At 38.3% G+C, this 15,055-nt stretch overlaps 1 long non-coding RNA gene across 2 annotated transcripts in view; it reads right to left on the reverse strand.

The window, feature by feature from the left end:
* Nucleotides 1-468: 468 nt before the first annotated feature.
* Nucleotides 469-15,055, reverse strand: part of LOC138288184 (uncharacterized) — a 354,981-nt gene continuing 340,394 nt past the window's right edge. For both annotated transcript variants that reach the window (XR_011202356.1, XR_011202355.1), the window contains exons 13-14: nucleotides 688-846; nucleotides 469-596 (exon numbers count right to left, since the gene is read on the reverse strand). This is a non-coding gene — a long non-coding RNA (uncharacterized lncRNA). The remainder of the gene's footprint in view (nucleotides 597-687; nucleotides 847-15,055) is intronic.

Genomic DNA, 15,055 nt, shown 5'->3' on the forward strand with positions numbered 1-15,055 from the left:
TATCTGCAACACTGCGTGCCTTTTCTTTCTGCTGGAGCATTAATGCAAGAACGTGTGGTGTTTGTGTAAGACCATGAAATCATTAACATGAAAACATTACAGTCTGTAGGAATGATAAGGCACAACCAAGTCAAAGTTGCAAGTATATCAATAAAATACTTGGATATAGGCATGTTTTCAGGCGTTCAATTGGCCAGGGCTTTGAAAACAAAAAGAACGCACACAAAGCACAAGCCACATCCATCAAAAAGCACATCTCTCCAACACAAGACACCAAATAAAAATATGAGTAGTGGGTGGTTATACATGAGGAGTGTCTCTACTGGCGGGTTAGCCAAATCCTAAAGAAGACTGGGAGATATTCACCTCATGCAGCCATTTCTCAACCATTCCTTTAGCAGTTGACGGGTCTGCGCCCAGCACGAGCTCTACTTATTCATTTTCTGCCTATTCCATGTGGGCGATTTCCTTTTTTGCGATTAAATTTGAGTTTTGCGATTCATTCGAAACATTTCTTGGGGTGCGGCAAGGCGCGGATGGGGTCCTTTGTCTCAGACAGAATTTACAGGAGCTCGTCGTTGGAGAGGAAGAAAAACCTGGAAACGGCAAGAAAATGAACACTACGGATCTTTCTGTCAGCATATTTCGTCGCAATCATACAGCTCGCGAACGAAATGGGTTATTTACCTTGGAAAGAAGAGCCTTTTCTTCTCCAAATAATCATTCAGTCCCTTTTGGACGTCATCCAAATGCGATTCTGCCTCCTTCAACTTATCCAGCATCTGGGGCTGTGAGATAACCCTCGTGGCTTTGGTCTCCTTCATCGACTCCTTCATTATTAGCCTCCTGGTGGGAGAGATAGAACGCCTTGTATGTAACAACCATACTTCACACAACAGGCTCTCGCGCTCTTAAATTGAAAATCCCCTTATTACAAAACAAGGGGTATTTTTTCTGCTACCTTAAGTAGGACTGCCACATTCATTACCTTCTACAAAAACGCAGCTGCGTTTTAAGCTACAGATAAATAGAACTGCGAGGCAGTAATTCGGCTCTGTCTGAACGCATTATTTTCCCAGACACTTTGGCGAGGCGCTTTTAATCCGACACCGGAACGAATTGCCCAAGTCCTCCTTTTTTATCTAATTGTGACGGAGCTTTGTTGGGTGCTGTTAACCCACAATGTCAGATTGATCTTCATCTGTTTTTTACTATAATCAACTCAATAAAAGCAACGTCATTTCATTCCTCAGTCAATTAGCCCACCCATTAAAATGATTTCTAAAGAATCAGAAGACAGAAATAAGAAGTGAAACTGCTAATGCAGTGATCTAGGGGGCAGGAACGGTGGGGGGCAGGTGTCATGTGTTCCCCCCAGCCTCACCCCACCCCTCCGAATATTATTATTATTTTTTTTGGAGTGGAGGGGCGCAGAGGGGACAATATCTCCCCCCCCCAGTTTAGTGGCAACAGAAGAATAAACAAGCATTTGCAATTCAGTCGGTGTCGCATTTTCTGGAGTTAAAGCTATTAGCGTTATAAACTCCTAACTGGAATTTTCTTGCCACACAAATAGAAAGAAAAAAAAAAATAAGCGCGCTCCCGCTATGTAAAACGCAGCGCAATCGCGCTGAAATTGAAAACCCAAAAAGCGAGCGGGATCGCGCTATGTAAAACCCAGCGCGATTGCGCTGCGTGGAAAATAAAAAAATTAAGTAGTGCAGAAACCAGGCTGAAAACATCGAGGCTCGTAGGTTTTCAGTAGTTTGCCAGTGTGCTTGAGGAAGGCTAAACACCAGAAAAGACATGACGTATGCATGCCTTTCACTAATGAAAGCTACCAGATCTTAAAAGGCAAGCCAACGAACCAATGAAAGTGACAGGCGTGGTTACAAGCCCAAAGAGAGATTACAACAGGGATGGAGCGCTTGTCCGCTCGACCCTAACAAAGGCAGACAGAACACAACTCTCTGAAGCCAGGATGTACATGCTTAGATATCTCCTTGAAGGGCTGTACATTGCGGAGCAATTTCTGCAGGGGCAGCAAGCCGATTTCGTTTTTATTAATTATTTTATTGTCATTGAGGGTTTCAACCTCCCCTAAAATGGTTCTGTTGAGCCAGCAGAGTAAGTGAAGGACGGAGATGTTCTGTTACAACTTTTCAAGGAAAGGCTGGCAAAGAGCGGCATCACTTTGGACAGGCATGTTCTGTTGCTATGTTTGATTTTCAGTGTCCATGAAAAGAATAAAAACAGACAAACATTTAAATCCTATGGTTGCACATATATTTATGTGTGAGTGTGTATAATGTCACTGTGATTAAAGATGTGACAACTATTCATTAAACTCTATATACTAACTATCAACACAAAGCACTGACCTTCGATGATGAAAGGAAGAGAGAAGGTTGTAAGCCTTCAGTCTTTGAAGTGCACAATGAATTCAAATCCCAGCGTCCTCACCTGAACAAACTGTGTGATCCACTGCCCATCACTTTACTACATCACATTCTCTTTAACCATATAGTTTGAAAGCATATTGAAGTAATTCATGCTCTATAAAAATCTGACATATATGGTTAATATAAAATATTCTTGCTTCACATTTAATATAGGATATATAAATGGAGACCATGACATGTTTTCAAAAATATTACTTTCAATAAATGTCAATAAATTCAGTGACAATCATATGTACTCAATTGAGATACCGAGAAATGGTGAGTTTTTTAATTTTTAAGTCTGTCATTTTTTCAGGACAATTTTTGTATGCTTTCCATGTTTTGATGACTTTGATCAAGCTTTGGCTCTTAACAGCCAAGCCAGACTCCTGGTTCAGCTCTTCTCAAGGATGACGTGTGGCTCCAAGAAATGTAGTGCCTCTTATATCCTTGCCTATGATAAATTTACTAAATATGAAAAGAGAATTAAAAAAGTCATCAATATAAAAGTGTATATTTTAATAGTTTAAACTGTTATATGAATTCTTGTATTTTTAACAGTAAGTTATCACAGAATGTAAATTATGTGGCTTTTACTGTAAAAGTCATCCATGTGACAAAAGAAAGAAATTTAGACTGTATGACTAATGGTACGTTCTAATGTTTATAGTTCATTGTCTGGAAAATTCTGCCACTAAGTAAGAGGTGTAGTGAAATGGTGAACATTACTTTTTTCGAAACAAATACTGTTGGCCAATATCCCTCATGATTGTTTTCACACATTGAGGCATGTCTCACACAAAAAAGTAACAAAAAAACAAGTTTGACCTGAAAACTCTGAGCAAGGCATAATTTGTGTGAATCAGTCTCCTCAATGCAAAAATTAAACAAAATCACCCAAGGTGAAATTTAGAGAATATGAAAATCAGCAATTTAATCATTATTTTTGGCACAATTAAATTTCCATTATGACCTAATTATGATTTTGGAGAAAAATCAAAAGCCCTGATGGCAATTCTAGATGATCTCTAAGGTATGGCTTTTGCACAGTCCAGCTGCAGCATATGGAGCACTAACCATAAGACCATGTATACAACTGAGAACAATTTTGTGACATTTTACTGTTCAAATACGTGTATCAATTGAGACTAACCATGGCAATGTAGCTCCAAGGTCAATTTCCAAGATGCAACTACAACCAACTGGAATATTACTCATAACAATTCATTAAACAGTGAATAAATAGCACATATGCTATTAATTATAGCCATTAGAAACCACGTGTAACTGGATGATAAATTGATTAAGCGACAAAAAAAAAATACTTGAATAGTCTGAGATTTTAAGACACATTATCAAGCTCCATGAGGTTGATCATATTAAACATATTTTGAAATTTGCACCAATATATAAAGAAATTATTAATTCTAGAAGGGGTTATGAAAATATACTAAGTTTTCACTGAGAATCTCTTTTCCATTTAGAAAAATCGTATTCTGTTTCACTGGACAGGGTGAGTTCATGCTCCAAACCTTAGAGGGGCTGGAAGGTCATCATCATCATTTCTAGGTACAGACAGGGCAATTAAGAGCTGAGACCAGACTACACCGCTCAGGAATGTAACCACAAACTGTTATTTAACATTTATGATCTGTTTGATAAGATGGTTTTTGAGGGGGGTTTGTCACTATAGCCATGTTAGCAATATCAATCTACAGTAACAACAACACGCAGCTACAACTCCATTGTAAATAGTAGATCATTACTATTCTTAATGCCGATGTTTACCTTTATAGGAAGTGTAAGCAGAACTTACCAATGTAGTTGTAGATAGGTATAATGCATATTAGAACATTGAAATGCCAAAAGCTCCATTGAAACCTCAATAGTTACCTTTATCAGTAGCACATGACTATCTAGAACACCACCATTATGATTATTCCAAATCTGACCTGTAAGGAACCTTAAATGCACACATTGTGCTAAAATACAACTAATGCTCTAAAGAAATGAAAGTTGTAGTTTTAATATGAATCATTTAGCTACTCTAGGAACACATAATGTTGTGCTATATTTTGTAAAGGGGGTCATTGAAAAGAGCAAACCGATAACTGTGTTAAATGTGCAATGCACGCACATTTAAATAGATTTGCATGTTACTTTATGAATCTAAATACCTGCCTTAAGCAACTTTTACTGCAACATAGGCTAGTTATGTATTGCGTGTGTTTTATGTTGAAAAAATCCACATACAGATGTACACATATACATATCTAGGGGACCCCTTCGTCTTTGAGGTCATTATTTTTGTAACTTACAGATGAGAACAATTCTAGATGAACTCTAAGGTATGGCTTTTGCAGAGTCCAGTTGCAGCATATGGATCATTCACCATAAGACATTGTATAAAACTGAGAACAATTCTGTGGCGTTTTACTGTTCAAGTATCAATTGAGACTAAATGTGGCACCAAAGTCAATTTCTAAAATGGAAATACAATCAGCTGGAATATTCACATACAGATGTGCACGCGTACATATCTAGGGGAGCCCTTGGGCATGGAGATCACAGATAAGAACAAATCCTCAGAAAGTATTGAAGAGAACAAAGTTGGTTAATTATTGAAACATTCCAGATAGACAGTACCCCTGGACATGCCTGATTTCCATTGAAATTTCATCCAAATTAATTTTAAAACCTTCACTTTTCTATTGAAAAAGTGTTATGCTATGGGGATTGATGTCAATATATTTACAGTGGTACTGTTTTTCGCTTAGGAGAATTGGGGACAGGTGCGTACCAAATGTGAGACATTTCATTGACCAATACCATCAATGATTGACACTTTTTATGGCCAGATTAGATTCTGAAATTGTTGTATTATGTTTATTTATAAATTCAACTTCATCTGGGTGTTTGAGTTGGAGCTCCAAAACCATGTTTAGACAACCAATTAATGGTAGAGCATCTGAGACACGTGTATTTCAAGAAATTATGTGTCCTCGTTCGTGAGGAGTGCATTTACAGTGTGAATTGAGGCTTATGCAGAATCCACAGAAAGGTTTGTGCTTAAATTTGTGAATCAATAGATGCATTTTAATGTTTTAACTTCGTATGTTCTTAGATGACTAGAGGTCTCATACATATCAAATGTGCTACAGAGACATTTTAAGATGAAGATATCTCTAAGTTGTGAACCAATAGCTGCTATAGCTTCATAAGTCATTTGCTACTCCTCTTGTCATGTTAACAAACATCCATAATCAAATGTATACTCTCAGAAAGTCAGAGAAACTCACACAAATACTACAACACAAGGAAATCACAACCCGAGTTAGGACTTCTCTGCAAAGTACACAGCTCATCAATTACATTTGAAATGTTGGCTGAGTGAGACACCCATGACAATGTTGGATAAACAATGACTAAGCCAGGTTACTATATTGTTGTCAAATGCTTTCCCAAAGGATTGCATTGTCCACAATAAAGCCTTCTTCTCACTCACAAACTCCGAATTTTGCTAACCATTGTATAGCACTGCCCTGCATGCATTACGTTCCCACACTACTATATCAGGGACAAGTGTTCCCCGTTTTTTTATAGGCTTCTGTTAGCCTGCTACTTCCCCCTCAGTTCAACCAAACTCGATACAGGTTCAGACCTGGTCTCCAAGCCTTCTTCTATCATCACTGTGTCTTGGTGCAACAAAATGCTTTTAGCCATTCCACAGATTTAAGTCGGGCAGCAGCAACAGTAAACCTTTCGTACATTGCAATGTGGTCACATGCAATACCAATGCAATGCTCCTTGATACAAAAAACGTAATAAGCACTGGAGTTATAGCCAAGAAAGAGGGTGAATTTGAAAATTACCCACATCAATCCATGTGCAACAAGCCTAGTAAGGGCCTAACTTGCCCCTTACCTCACCACAAAGTCAGTATTAATTCAATATGCCCATCGCCACAAAGAGACTTTTTGCCACAATGCATTCAAGAGAATCCTTAGTCTACAAAATTGTATTAGGGTAGAAGAACTCCATGGAAAGAATCTAGTTTTAAGAGACCTGTTTTGCAGATGACATTTGCAACAAGTGTGTATCTAGCATGTGGCTATAGACCTACTATAAGCTCATTGTTATTTTAGTAATCTGTATTTGAGAACTTATGGTACAAAAAAAGTCTGGCTCAAAGGTAAGGTATACAATGTATGAAAAGCTGTTGCTCAGTTTAATTTCAATTAAGTAATAGCTTTCGCGTATTGGGTACTGTATGTGTCAAATTATTTTACTGACTAAGATTTAGTGAACAATTAAAACTCAAAGTCACATGCCCCTGTGAATGTTATGAGGTGTGTCAAACAATGAGTATTGTAAATATGGTTACTCAAGGGATTTGATCTACACTTCCAGTCACTAGTGCCTTGGAGGTTACATAAAATGGTTCATTGTCTTTTGGATGATAAGTCACAAGATATCGTCAGGACTGTGAATATATAACCTCATTAGTATCTGTGGTGTGAGTGTTGCCACTAGCTTTTAGTGCTGCATTTGTTGCAGATGCCGTGAATCCTTGGGACAACAGTCCAGGAAGTGATTATCCTGTTGCACAGTGAACTGGTGAGTTGCCTTTTCACCATGTTTCCACTTTACGGCAGAGACTACAGGGAGGTCACAGGAAAGGAAACCAGGTACATAATTGACACCAGCCCCTCAATGTTCACTTTATTTGGCAGCAAAAAGTTCACTTTTTTTGGTTGCTACTCTGTGCAGTGACATGATCACCACCCAAAGTGAAAAGACTCAAGCGTGTTGAGTTCCACTTATATCACACTAGAGATGCAAATATTTTGTAGTTCTTATGACGGTTTATAACTTTATACCAAATAGCTTCTAAAAATTTCACCACATATGAGTCCAGTTGATCAGGAGTGAACCTAAGGACTACGGCCACCATTACATGCAAGAATTTCTAGTATGTTGTATCACCCTATCACAGTTTACATACGGCATAAACTCAAAGGTGCCAAAGAAGATGACAATATTGACTGAAATTTATGATACTTCAAAGTATCAACACATACTGGCTTATGGAACCAACATCATTCCCCAGGGCATTAAGTGTTACTTGTTTTGTGATAAGTAAACTATTCCGACACAAACAGCATACAATGGCAGAGAGCTATGGCTTGGTTGAATCCAGGTGGCACACCAACAACAGATTTTCAATAGTTGGTAAGTACTATGGCAAGGGTATTCCTGCTGATCCTTGTTCTCCTGTTTCATAAATAAAATTGCTAGAAGACAGAAAATGGTGTCATCGAAAGGCCAAAAAGCTAATGGATATCATCATTATAATAACAATAGAATATTTTGCATGAAAATTATTGCTGCACTTCAACTAAATGGGACAATTAAAAGAAAGCATCAGTGGAAATGTAACATTTATGAGATGCATATATTGCAGTGGGGTAATGTGTCTTTGACATCTGGACCAACCTCTTGTACAAAATGTTGTTAATGCTTTGTTAGTCAGTGCAAATAAATGTTGTGTTTGAAATAATCAAGTATATAAAATGTTGGTGAAATAATGTACCCAAACCAGTGCAATGTATGCAATCTGGAATTGTTAGTACAACATTGCAAGAGCAAAGGTGTATTCTATGCAAACTGCCCCCATGCTCTAGAACACAACGTTATATTGTTTTGTCCGAGGAAAAACATTTATTTCAAATTAAGTTTATGAAACGCAGAAATTAATTAAATGCAGGTCATAACTTTGTAATGGATTTTGAACAGCAATATTCCTTCAATTTAAATGTCAGCCAGGAAAAAACACAAAGCTATGGGATTGAAATACACACTGTACTTTAAAGAAACGATGCAGAATTTTGCTCTCTCACAATAACATCTTACCCCAGAAATCCTCTTATTAGTTATCACATGGGCAAGTAACTTCTATGTTACATCACGTGGCTTCAAGTATGAATAAAATGCTTTTGCGAAGATAATATGTATGGGGTTGGCTTTCACAACCAGGCCTTGCAAAATCATAAAGTTACCACACAGGCAGGTCTAGTGTCTTGCATAATCTATTCAACCTAACTGCAATGTAAGTGACCCATAAATTGGTCTCCAATTACGTGATCATCACCAACCATTTTCTTCATTATGACAATGGCACAATTAAATATGCGAGTTCAGCGTTTCTTCTGTACAAAAAAACTATTTTGCTTGATTTAATATAATAAACTTCTGCTGCTCCATGTATAATAACAATCTAGCCCACATATAGGGTACACATGACCCCTGACTTGCCTCTTAGTTCATGAATAGCATGGTCATCAAGATGGGGTGCTGGAATGTTTCTCAGTTCATGTTTAATAACAAACTTTTAATAAATATATTACTAAACACCATGTGGTAGTCGTTTACAGACAGTACATTTTCATGGCCACAAATTTTCCCTTTAGCATGCAGTTTTGCTGTGGAATATGAGTTTAAGCAAAAATATTTATCGTTGGACATCACTAAGTGTTCAGATTTGTTTTGATCCTATTTAAATATTTGTTTTCATCACAGGGTATTACGAAACGTCCGTTTCTAACTTCTGCAATATATTTTGGAGTAACTGTGCATTTCATTCACAAGCTATTTAAATGTGTGTTAGAAAACAACTGACATCCTACAGTGTTTTAGTTCACACTAGTTGTACAGCACAACTGTCAAACAGTTCACTTTCCAAAATCCTCTAACTTTGCAGTCAGAGAAAGAATATTAAATACCAACCTCCAGGACAAAATAAGTAGCAGATAGCAAGAAGACATACACTGACATTTATTCTGTGTCTTCAAATGTAGAGCAAATGTGACAAGACAGCAACAAGATTTAAAGCCATGTTTATTGCTCATTAGCTTTCTGAGTGGACAGAACACCTGTTCTTTGTTAGCTTACCAGAATTGGCCACCAGTAAGCCGTAAAATAGCTTGCCCTGATAAAATCTGACTGCCATAGTGGGTGAGTAGATATGTCCAGGCCTGTCAATACTTGTTTAATCATTTGTATTCAAAACCTAACTGTTTGGGGGCGCTAATCAGTCCTGAAAAAACACTGGTTAAAAGCAAGCAATATTTTTGGGTTTCAAAAAGTACACATTGCAGTAGTAGTACTCTGCCCTGAAGGTAATTTGTGTGCAGATGTGTTCCTTGTGAAAGAGAAGAATGATGCAACTCACAGAGAATGTGGCCAATGGCTACAGTGTGCTTACCCACTATCACTTTCCATATGCTGTAGTAGGCGGAAGAAAAATGTTAATGACTCAACAAATAGATCAGTCAGTGGAGAGATGTCTGAAAACCCCTATATTATACAAGAGAGTATCCTCTTATCTATTAACAAAAACGTAATATTCTATTGCATTATCCTATTTTAGATACAGGCAGATTTCAATCCAATAAAACCAAAAAGTACCCAGGACTAATCTTAACAGGACACCAACATCAACTCCAGATAGAAGAGCACTACGTTAAGAGTAAATCAGCCTCTGAAGCAAGTAATATATCAGAAAGCATGGTATATGATTAAACATCTCAAACCATGGCACTTGGGATTTTCTGAACCATCACAGTCAGGCTGCGCTATTGAGAATGTCACTATACCACCACATTGTTCAGCATATTCAAACATCCACTGCAATCAAAAAGTAAACAAGTGATTGCTTTAAATCTAGTCTCATAATAGATAGGCACATATATTAGTTTAAAATGAAGTATCTCTGTGCCGTTTGTTATTTGTTTCCTTAAATTCCTACATGAGGGTTTCCATGGTTGTTAAGCAAGGCAAGAAACTGTGAGCATACAGCTTGTGTCTGTGTAATAAAGGTGGCATCCAGAAACAGCCCTCGACCTGGCTGCAGGTTTGACCTTTGCCAAAATCATGGAATGCGGCAACCCAAATGGGGCTAAATTTACAGACGGAAAAATATTTATGAAGCCTAATACAATGGAATTTATGCATTACATGAATGTGAGAACTATTTTAGTATCTCAAGAGAAATTTCAGGGATAAATTACTTTCACTCCACCAAAAGAAAAAACACACTATAATTAACATATCTTAATTGCCTTTGAGCAGTTTGCGTATGCACAGCACACGATTAATTTCCCAAAACGTTATAACCCAAATGCTTGTTTTTTTCATAAAATTAAATAACCAAATACATTTGTCATGAGAGATCTCAACTGTTATTCCAAGTACAAATTGGGCCCATCACAACTGATAAACCAATAGTTCTCAATCTTAGCTTTACTGCAGTGTGAAGCCCTATAGGGATTTAAACTACTTTCACTTCATTTTTTTATGGTTACATCTTGGCATGTTTCAAAAGAATTCTCTGGCTGTCTGAATTCCATATATGTACAAATATTTCTCTCTTTCCCTTCATTCTTCTATTTAATCACTTAACTACTTTATGTAGTTTGAACACGATGCACACACCCACTTAAACTGAATTATTCTCTACCGAACCAACTTAGCACCAGCTGTAGGCTGAATGAGGCTCCAGCAATAACTGTTCTATCCATTGTCTAACTTCAAACGTATTTAAACAGTAATTGATCAAAGTGTTGAATAAATACGAGTATTTCTATTGGCTCATCAGAATTCTCTAATCCACTCAAAATTATTCACAAAATGATCTTCCGCTTGTCTATGAAGTGGTGAAATTCTAGAATATGCTTCAGCTTACATTTTTCAGAACCTTCTCTTTCTGCTATATGGGACAGCATTTTTGGGTTGAAACTAAAAAAAGCTTTGCACTGTCATTGTAAATGGAATCTTCTCCAAGGTAATCAGGTCTCTCAATATTTTTCTGAGCTCATTTTATTTGATTACAGCACAAGCTTGAGTTCATGGCTTCTGGGACTCCCTGTAATATGCACAGACTTGTCATGTTGTCACCAGGTTACAATCAATCATCATGACACATTACTGGCTGCAGTTTTGTAATGAAGCTTCCTGCAATTCCACGAAGCCTTGAAGAGCATTGTACTGATATCTGCTTGTTTTCTAAAGAAAGACACAATAATGGAAACAGTGAAGGCTTATATAGAAGGTTTATTTTTCTTCTTTATATACATTAACTTTTTGCCACTTGCACGTCTACTCCTGACTAGATATGTGGCTTTAATTGTGATGCCAGCTGGTGTTTTCTTTTTGCAAATAATAGATTTTGACAATTTATGGATTCATTCTAGTTTTTAAGATTTTTCATGCCAAATGCTCAGCATTCATAAAGTCCCTCCCCCTTCATCCCTCGATAACACATTATTTATTGATTTAGTAATGACAGACGCATAGAAACTAGGGTGTACATGTAACAATGTTATTGTGACCCAAGATGGTGCATAATCAAGTTTATCAAAGTCACAATATTCACATACACAAAGCAATTACCTACCTATCCATCTGACAGACATACTGTAAAGCTCATTAATTTTGTGGAATCTAGCTGGGCTGGCTGCAACATGCAGTAATATGTCACTCTGAACATGGAACTTGAAATGTAGATGGTCAGTAGCTGCTGGTGTTGATGGGTGAGGTGCTCACAATGAAGTCTGTACTTAGTATTCTCCTGCAACTTGTGTGCAGTAATGATTAATTACTGTACACCCGCAACGAGTACAGGATCTGTACAGTGAGCACCTCAACATCGGAGAAATACACTGCTGTCAGCTGGTTGTCATAAGCATGACATAGGCATTGTGGACGGGGTTTGGTTCCTCAGTTAAAGGCGACTTCAAGCCCTGGAGTGGTGGCCGAGGGCTCAAAGACACCAGAGCCTGGTGTGGTAAAGGAGCGTTGTTAGAAGGAACCATGATGCAAAGCGGGCTGGTGAGTGATCAGCTCAGAATTATCCGGCTCAGGTCATTCAACAATCTGAGGGGTACTGCCTGCAGCAAACACATGCAAATCAATGTGCGAGCAGCCATTTTAGACAGTTTGGCAAACCTGAGGGAAATCTCCCATAGATACCCTCACAAGGTAGCATGCAGGCAGCCATTTTAGACGTTTGGGCAACCCCAAGTGTAGTTTCCTGCTGAAAATCTGTACAATTTATAGAAGATACATTGCACGTTGGCGGCCATTACAGGAAGGTGCGCTCATTGCAAGTGATCTTAGTGTTCTTGCGCTCAGAATCACGCTGGACTTGCATCGGCTGTCCAGACGGAGTATTAGTTAAGAAAATACATAAGAACCTGATGCGGTGACAAGCACATCTTCCTGCTGATTTGGGCAGGGGCGCAAGGAAAACATATAAAGGAGGCCATGGCAGTGACAGAAACACCTTCTCATCGTTGTTTCAACTAAAGCCAGTCACACTCAGGTTGGTGATGTGCTGTGGTGACAGATACAGCCTCTATGATATTTGAGAAGGAATTGAGAGGTACATTTGGTCACATCTGAGCCTGGTTTGTGATAGGGTTGTATGGGCATAGTGTGGTCAAGAACCTTTACAGAGTCATTTTGGGCCAGATGTATCATCACGGCCCTTTGCGATTCGGAAATAGCGATTTTTAAGAAATCTCTATTTCTGACTCGCAAAGTGCCATGTATCACATTTGCGAATCGGTAATAGCTATTTCTTTAAAATCGCAAATACTATTACCGATTTGCAAATTGTGATACGGGCCCCATTCGCAGCTATGGGCCTGTTGGCCCATATCTGCGAATTTTTTGCATTTCCAAAATTGCGATTTCTGAACCAGAAATCTCAATTTTGGAAATGCAAAACCCCAGGGTGCTGGGGGGCTAAGGCCCCCTCTGCTGCACCCCAAACGTTTTGTGGGGAACATGCAAGGTGCACACATGCCAAAAGGGCATGCGTGCTTTACATGTACAATTTAAAAATGCATTTTAAATGCATTTTAAAATTTTGCACATGGTTACCACCAAGTTCAACTTGGTGGTAATTAGCGATTCCTAAATGCCAAAATGGCATTTAGGAATGGCTTCATACATGTGCTAAGAAATCGCAAATAAGGAATCCTTATTTGCGATTTCTAATTTAGAGAGTCGCAATTTGCGACTCTCTAAACAGGGTCGCAATTTTAAGGGGATAAGAAAAAAGGTCCAGCCAGTTGACTTCCTTGAATTGCCAAATTGATTAGAGTAGTTGTGAGAGCCCCAACCGGAGGCCTGGACCCTAAACCTCCCAAGTGTTTAGGTACTGAGTATAGTTGGAGGTGAGCTCCCACTTCCAAAAATTTAAAATGCTGAGCACAATGCTTCAATGGTGATTTATTCACAAAATCACTATAAGTTAGTTCCAAGGCTTTTTATTTCAATTACATAAATGGACTTCTTAAAGTTGAAAGAAAAAAGGAAAAATAAATAAATCCCAGAATTGACAGCTTTGTCGTCCAAGCAGAGTTGGTCAAGAATGGAAAAAGGATGAGGAACAATGTTCGATGAAAGACAGCCAACACGTGTTTCACCCCATAAGCGAGTTAGCGGGGGCTTTCTCAAGGCTGTGAAAGATATGTATGGACAGTTATGAGTTACATGTCAGATCTTACCCAATTGTGAGCATGCATTCCATGCATATCATGCAGGACATGTTGTGCTGCTCATAGTGACATATATAGGTAAAACGAAGTGGTGCCATAACAGTCTCCCCAGTGTTGACCAAGGATTGAAACCCTACAATAGTATTAGTGGAGTGTAATGATAAATCAATTTAGAGAAGTCAGCTTTTCTTATTCTTGTTATAAGAGGAAATAAAGTAATATAGAGTAATTAAAATCCTAATTAATAATAAGTGAGAAGAAAAAGTTCTTTACAAACTGGCACTCAATTTTGGTTTGCGTTATATTCCAAGAATTAGTCGGACAAAAGGAAAGACCTTTATTGAGAATATGGAGTTCAAGTGGAGAGAGAGGATAATCTGAGAGATTGACAACTAGTTGGTCATCGTGTTTGGGGGCCGGAGGTTCTTGCTGCGTGCCCTTGTCTGTATACCGGAAGTACCTGGTGTGGCCGTTGTAATATCTGGTGGTTTTGGCCGCGATTCTTGTAGAGATCCAAGGCGAAAACGCCTTGCTTCCTCTAAAAAATTTACCTTGGGTCTAATACTAGAATCTCTGTCTGAATTGTCAGAAGTTTCAACCTCTGAGGAAGGGATACTATCTGGACAACTTGTAGTGTCTAACGATAGATTAGAGTCTTGAACATGATCATATTTTTTACTGAAAGTATACACCCTCCCCTGCTGGTAATCCCGAAGGTCGCGTCTAAATTTTCGATTCTTCCTCTGGATAATATCTGCCTCATAGTTATCAATTATGTTGTTAAGGATGACATAGTTCTTAGTTGTGATGTCGCCCCAGTTGGCCTCATCTATCCGTTGTGTTAATTGATCAACTTCTTGTTTGTGACGTTCGTACTGTTCCTGAGAAATATCAATAAGTCGGTGTATCATATTCATCGAGGCCATTTTTAAATTAGCCTCCCACTTCTGAAGACTTTCTTGGGAGGTGGTGTCTGTAGGTGGAAAAATCAATATGCGTAATCCACGGGGGATTCGATCGCTTTCCAAATATTTTTTAAGGTAGGCCACC

This window comes from Pleurodeles waltl, chromosome 4_1 (assembly GCF_031143425.1).
Source record: "Pleurodeles waltl isolate 20211129_DDA chromosome 4_1, aPleWal1.hap1.20221129, whole genome shotgun sequence".
In the NCBI taxonomy this organism is placed as follows: domain Eukaryota; kingdom Metazoa; phylum Chordata; class Amphibia; order Caudata; family Salamandridae; genus Pleurodeles; species Pleurodeles waltl.